The following is a 7,300-nucleotide window of genomic DNA, read 5'->3' as shown; positions in this document are numbered from 1 at the left end:
CCTTAAAAATATCCACTGACTTGGTGTCCACAGCCCTCTGTGGCAGTGTGTTCCACAGATTAACTACCCTCTGACTAAAGAAGTTCCTCCTCACCTCCTTTCTAATTTCTCCTCACACCCTTTAATTCTGAGGCTATGACTGGTCCTAGATTCTCCCACCAGTGGAAACATCCGTTCCATATCCACTCTATCTGTGCCTTTCATTATTCTGTAAGTTTCAATGAGGTCTCCCAACCTTCTAAACTCCAGCGAGTACAGGCCCAGTGCTGTCAAATGCTCATCACTCATTCCTGGAATCATTCTTGTAAATCGTTTCTGGACCCACTCCAGAGCCAACACATCCTTCCTCAGATATGGGGCCCAAATTCGCTCACAGTACTCCAAATGCGGTCTGACCAACGCCTTATAGAGCCTCGGCATCACTTCTCTGTTTTTGTGCAGATAATGTAAGATAATGCAAGTTTGCACCAACATCATTGAAACCATGGTAATATTTGTGGACTGGTAAGATTCCAGATTTAATGGTAAAGGTTTTTAAGTTTGGCGAATAAAAGTGACTCGACACTGAGCTTTCTTCTTCTTGCGTATGGCTTGCACAGCCTAAAGTTGCAGGCCAACTTGTTCTATTTGATCTTATTTGATTGTGCACACATTGCATTTGTCGAAACAGGTGAAGGTTGCAATCTCCCACCCCGACATTGAGCTTTGTAAATGAGTCACTCTTATTTTCCAATTACTTTTCATCTCGTGGGACTTGTTGCCACCAAGTGGTGGGTGATGAAATTACATCTCACCACCATAAGCCACAAAACGAACAAGAGGCTAAATAAATTACCAAGCAGAATACCAGTCTAAAATGGTAGAGACAGATTGCTGTGACATTTGTTGAAAATGGCCTGTGCAGTGTAACATGGGCATGAAGCTTGGGAACACAAATATAAAAAATATACTGTGCCTCGGGTCACTGGCATCGTTGTTATTAATCCATGTATGATGCGACAAGTTATGGAGGAGTTCACAGACTGAACACTTAAATAAAAATGGCATAACTGTTGCTCATTATTCATTCCTTCTTGGCAGTTGGAAAGCTGATACCATAAAACCAACTTGATTGAATGAAGACGAGTGTTCTCTGTGGCCCCAGGTCAGTAATGTGCAGTGGAAATGCCGATCAATCACAGCTGATATATAAAACGAGCCGTTTGTCTAATGTCAGCACAAGTGGACTGGAGCTAGTACATTTGGAGATGCACATGGCTGTTTGCATTTATATTTGTAGCTTACTAACGGTATAGATAAAGAAACTATTCAGAACTGCTTCCCTGAACCTGATCTCAAATCTGCTGGGTATCACCAGTAACACCAATGTGTAGCTAACATTCAGAGAGATGGATAGGCACAAGAGTAAACATTTTCCCTTGTTTATGATTGTAGAACAACCTGAAACTTCTTTTAAGTGTGTATTCCTGTCTGTGAGCTTATTTACGACCCATTCAGACACTTACTGAGATAATTGTTTTTGGTGCTAAAAAAGAAAGGCTTAAAGTAACCCAACACCTTCACTCTCTGTCCCTGAAAACTTCAAACAAAGCCAGAAATCTTGGGGTCATTATGGATTCAGATTTAAATTTCGACAGTCACATCAAATCAGTAACAAAATCGGCCTACTATCACCTCAAAAACATAGCAAGATTAAGAGGACTCATGTCAGCTCAAGACTTAGAAAAACTTGTACATGCCTTTATTAATAGTAGGCTAGATTATTGTAACGGTCTCCTTGCAGGTCTTCCAAAAAAAAAAACTGTCAGGCAGCTACAGCTTGTTCAGAACGCTGTTGCTAGAGTTCTAACAAAGACCAAAAAATTTGAACACATTACACCAATTCTTAAATCCTTACATTGGCTCCCTGTATGTCAGAGAATTGATTTTAAAATCCTGCTGCTCACCTATAAATCACTACATGGTTTAGGGCCAAAGTATATCACTGACATGCTTCCACTATATAAGCCTTCTAGACCGCTAAGATCTTCTGAAACCAATCTGCTAGTGATTCCCAGAGTAAATACAAAACATGGGAAAGCAGGATTTAGTACCATGCAACAAATAGCTGGAATAAACTTCCTGAAGATTTAAGACTTGCCTCAACTTTGACCACTTTTAAAGCAAGACTGAAAACTTTTATGTTTACTTTAGCTTTCAGCTAAATCTTAACTACATTGCACTTTTAACTTTTGCACTTTTTATAATGCATTTTTAATTTTGCTTTTCTTTTCTTTTAGTTCTTCTATTTTATTTCATTTTATTATTTCATTTATTGTATGACATGTCTTTATGTGAAGCACTTTGAGTCTGCCTCGTGTATGAAATGTGCTATATAAATAAAGTTGCCTTGCCTTGCCTTGCCTTACTGTATAGGCTTACACTCAAGTGAAATGCTGAGGAATGCTACTGAATTAGAGATCACTCTTTTAGGATGAGGCTTTAGGATGAGGCTCCCCCCCCCCCCCCCCCCCATCATTTCAGATGGACAAAGGATTCAATGGCATTATATGAAGAAGAGTTGGAGTTAGTGCAGTTTCCCAAGACCAGTGATTTTCTATCAAAGATTCAAAGGTTCAAAGGTTATTTTATTGGTCACATACACCTAGGTGTAGTGAAATGCTTCTTGCCAATGCAGCACATAAAGAAAGAATACAGACATAACAGTAATAAAGAAATTTAAACATAAAAACACCCCCCCCACAATGGTTCCCATTATGAGGGAAGGCACAATGTCCAGTCCCCATCCCATGTCCACCCATAGTCGGGCCTATTGAGGCCTCCACAGTTGCCTATACTGAGGCTCGATGTTCCAGGCCTTTCTCGCCGGGTGATGGTGCTCCGGCGTCGGGGGAATCCCCTCAGCGGAATGGGAAACCTGGAACGGCCGCATCTGTACTGGAGGCCGTGGCTTCCGAAGCCAACAAGGCCGCGCCGGATGGAACTCCACAACTGGTGATGTCGCCGAGAGATTCCAGGCTCCCAATGTTAAAGTTCAGCGCCGCCGCCCGCGGCTGGCCGCTCCACAGTCCTGCCGCTCGGCGATGTTTTTTATCGGCGTTCTCAGCTCACCGAAGTTCCAGCGCGGCGACCCGGGCAAGGCATTGCCTGCTCCGCGATAGCGCTCCAGCGCTGTGCCGCCTCTGAAGCCGAGGTTCTGGGCGGTCCCCGACAGGAAACGCCACTCCAGGCCCGCTGGTAGGCCGCGAGGACGGGTCGACGGTGCAGCCCGGAGAAAGGCCGCCTCTCCGACCAGATAGGGAACCCTAGAAAGCAGTTTCCCCCTTCACCCCACCCCCCACATAAAAAACGCTAGAACTCCAGAACAAAAAACTCAACTAACTAAAAATTAAAAAAAAGAGAGAAAAAATGGACAGCTGCAGGCTGGGCAGCCATACCACACAGGACGGCGCCCCCCTATTTTGGGGGCGCCCCCTAAATAACATCAGTGAAACTCTTAAATCTCATTGCTGAACATTAAACTTAGTGCAAACATTGTCTCACATTCGTTCATTTTTGGGGGACTGAGGATTTACTACCACACTGGTTTGGTGGATTCTGAGATTGCTATTGAGAAAATGACGGGAACTGCAGACTATGATGGGCCAGTGGGCACGTGGATGGATTGCTTATGAGGTGCCCACTCCCTTTGTCACTTGTGCCAGGCTTCTTTGTGTTCCAGTGCATGGCACCATGGGGTCTCAAAACCACCTTTAATGTTCTTCTGCAACGTTTGGCATTAATGGGGCAGAGGTTTCAGGGAGTCTATCCAGTTGCTTGCAAAGCCCAAAGTTTGTGCCAACATCACTGAAACCATGATCCGTGAATTAGAAAGCCCCATATTAGCTTTAACTGGAGCCATGACAGTAGGAGGTATGGCTGGGAAGAAGGCACTTTCCTTGGGTGGAGTGGAGCTGTGACTATGCTGGTTTCCCTTGTGCTTTTGTTTCCTCCTATATACTGAACACAGTATAGTTGGCTTTTGTGATATTGGGGTTGGTGTGATTGCGTAGATGTATAGCGCTGAAGAACCCACATATGTTTCAGTTGCCTATCTATCTATAGGTCAAAGGCTAATATGTATTTTCCTGAAGTTTGTTGTGGTAAATTAAAGTCAGGATTCCCTAGGGTGTCCATTCAAAACTCTGTACAACTGATTCTTCCTCATTGCCTACATTGCAATTTAGTGTACGATTAAGAATTATAGATCTATTCCATAAGCCTTCTTGACTATAGACAATAGACATTAGACGCAGGAGTAGGCCATTCGGCCCTTCGAGCCAGCACTGCCATTCAATGTGATCATAGCTGATCATCCCCAATCAGCAGCAATCTCCCAGATGAGATAATGAGGTCTGTTCATGGTTGACTTACATACATATATATATTTAAAATTGCGAGTGATAAGCTTGTTCATACATTAAAATAACTGTACACAATGCTCCAAAATACTCCAAATGCATCCTAACCAAAATCCTATAAAGCTGCATCATGACTTCCTGATGCTTACACTCCATGGCCTATGAAAGAAACATACTATATGCATTCTTTATCATTCTATGTACATGTGTTCCCACTGTCAGGGAGTTATGGACTTGGACTCAATGCTGTTCAGGGCCTAGCCATTAATTGTATATTTTCCCCTTACATTCAACTTCCCAAAGAAATACTTTACTTGCTCGGCTTAAACTCCACCTGCCATTTCTCTGCCCAATCTGCAGCTGGTCTATATCCCACTTTACACTTTAGTAGCCTTCCTCACAGTCTGTAACCCCAGCAATCTTGGTGTTATCTGCAATCTTACTAATCAACCCATCTACATTTACATCCATATACATCACAAACAGCAGAGATCTCAGCACAGATTCCCACAGAACTCCATTGCTCATGGACTTCTAACCTGAATATTGTCTTCCACCACAGCCCTATTAGTAAGCCAAGAGTGTATCCATACAACGTCACTTTTAATGCCAAGCATCTTAATTTTCTTACCATGGGGGACTTTATTAAATGCTTTACTAAAATCCATGTAGAAAACATCCACCACTCTATCCACATTAATCACCTTTGTCATCTCCCCAAAAAACTCAATCAATTAATAACACATAACCTGCTATGCACAAAACCATGCTGACAGGCCCTAATTAACCTATTCTCTCTCTCTCCAATAACATTCCTCTCCAATAGCTTCTCTACCATTGTTGTGAGGCTCACTGGCCTATAATTCCCTGCATTCTTTCTACTTCTTAAATGAAGAAACAACATTAGCTACCATCCAGTCCTCTAGGATCTCACCTGTGGCTAGACAAGATGCAAAGATCTTCATCAAATCTCCTGATTTCGCTTCCTTTGTCTCTCTCGATGATCTGAGATAGATTCCATCAGGCCTTGGGAATTTATCAGCCTTTTTGCTCTTCAAGAGCCCCAACACTCCTCCTTCTTAATCTCAAACTGCCCTTGCATATTAGTATTCCCCACACTGATCTCACTGTCCTCCATGTCTTTCTCCTCGGTGAAAACAGATGCAAATTATTTGTTTAGTACCTCTTGACTCTAAGCACAAGTTCTCTCCTTTATCCTTACAGTCTTACATTCTCCCTGTTTACTCACTTGTTTTTAATGTAGGTATGAAAACCCTTGGAATTTTCTTTAATCTGAGTCGCCAAAGCCATTTTGTGGCCCCTTTTGGCCTTTCTAACCACCTGTTTTAGTTCTAATCACCCCCTTCCCTGGTACCTTTCCCTGCAACCGTAGAAGATACAACACCTGTCGTTATACCTGCTCCTTTGACCCTGTCCAAGGACCCCGACAGTCCTTTCAGGTTAGGCAGAGGCTCACTTGCACCTCCTCCAACCTTATCTACTGTATCTGTTGTTCAAGAAGTGGACTCTTATACATCTGGGAGACCAAACGCAGACTGGGCGATCGTTTCACGGAACATCTTCGCTCAGCCCGCCTGAACCTACCTGACCTCCCAGTTGTTGAACACCTTAAATTTCCTTTGCATTCCGACACAGACCTTTCTAGGTCTCCTATATTGTCTGAGTGAGGCTGAACACAAATTGGAGGAACAGCATCTCCTATGTCGCTATCTCGCATCAGGTAGCCCCGGCATTCCCTCTCTCTTTTGCGGCTGTTTTTGTAGACACGGTTTGTTCTCCCTGCTCACCTTTGTATTTCACAGATCAACGCCACTGTGCAGGGCTTTGGCATGAGTGCCAAAACCGAACTCTCTCTAATGATTATGTTCCGCATCCCGAGTCATATTTACACTAGGCAGTGCAAGAATGTCAAATTTTCTTGATGAAATGAGTGACTATTGCAATGTGGATTGGTAAATCATTGGGGTCGAAGGATTGAATAGGACTGAATGGGATTACGCCTCTCCAACAATCTTGTGATCCGAATAGTTGTAATAAATCTTGTCATATGTTACCAATGTTCTGTATTGTACTGACATGATTTCATCTGCAGCAGACTGGAATTAATGAGTAAGAATATGTCCCAATTTATTGCAGGTCCCCATTATCATGTTACTAATCCTCTGGCACACATAAAAATGGTCCAAGGAATCTGCAGGCAATAGATGTTGAAGATCCATGGGTAAAAGATTTTAAAAGATATTTATGTTCTCTTTAGTAAGACATGATTTATGCTTTTGCAACATTATGTGGCAATTTTTAATTTCTTTTCAATTGGGGTTTATATTTAAACCCTCATTATTTTCTTAAATCTTTGAGGTCTCTATTGCTTGTAGAAATGTACCCATGATATTTATTTCAGACTTTCATTTGGGATAATTTTCAGAAAAATCCAGTAGGGGGCATTGCAACCGGCTGAATCCCTGAAGGTATCTCAATCCCCTTCATTTTCTCCACTCTGACAATTTGTAGAGAGTTCTGATGCTAGATTTTTTTCCCATATTTTCTAATAGACTATTTCACACATCCTGTAGAATTCTGAAATATGCTGTTGGTTCTATTTTTGTACATTTGCTTCTAATAAATAAAAAACGAAAAAAAAAAGAATTCTGAAAGATGGCTTTTTGATGAGATTGTGCCGATCTATCACATGGAGTACAAGTATTCTAACCAAGCTGCCTTAAGAGTTCAGATTAGTGATCTTCCAAGCTGACCCTTCTATTCAAAAGTGTGTCCAATTCGTTACAAATAGTTTGTCCTGGGAAATTTAGCCAGCATTTACGTCTCATACCTGAAGCAGGTTTTCATTGTCACCGGGGTCACTGCAGTGATGGCACTTG

At 42.3% G+C, this 7,300-nt stretch overlaps 1 long non-coding RNA gene across 1 annotated transcript; it reads left to right on the top strand.

Moving 5' to 3' along the window:
- The first annotated feature begins 682 nt into the window (after positions 1 to 682).
- On the top strand, positions 683 to 6,478 carry LOC116986094. The gene is made up of 2 exons (XR_004415409.1): positions 683 to 1,144; positions 6,224 to 6,478. It is a non-coding gene; the product is annotated as an uncharacterized LOC116986094 (long non-coding RNA).
- The last annotated feature ends 822 nt before the right edge of the window (positions 6,479 to 7,300 follow it).

Source organism: Amblyraja radiata, chromosome 23, assembly GCF_010909765.2.
Source record: "Amblyraja radiata isolate CabotCenter1 chromosome 23, sAmbRad1.1.pri, whole genome shotgun sequence".
Taxonomy (NCBI): domain Eukaryota; kingdom Metazoa; phylum Chordata; class Chondrichthyes; order Rajiformes; family Rajidae; genus Amblyraja; species Amblyraja radiata.
Note: the sequence above shows the minus strand (reverse complement) of the source record. Positions and strands in the feature narration are given on the sequence as shown.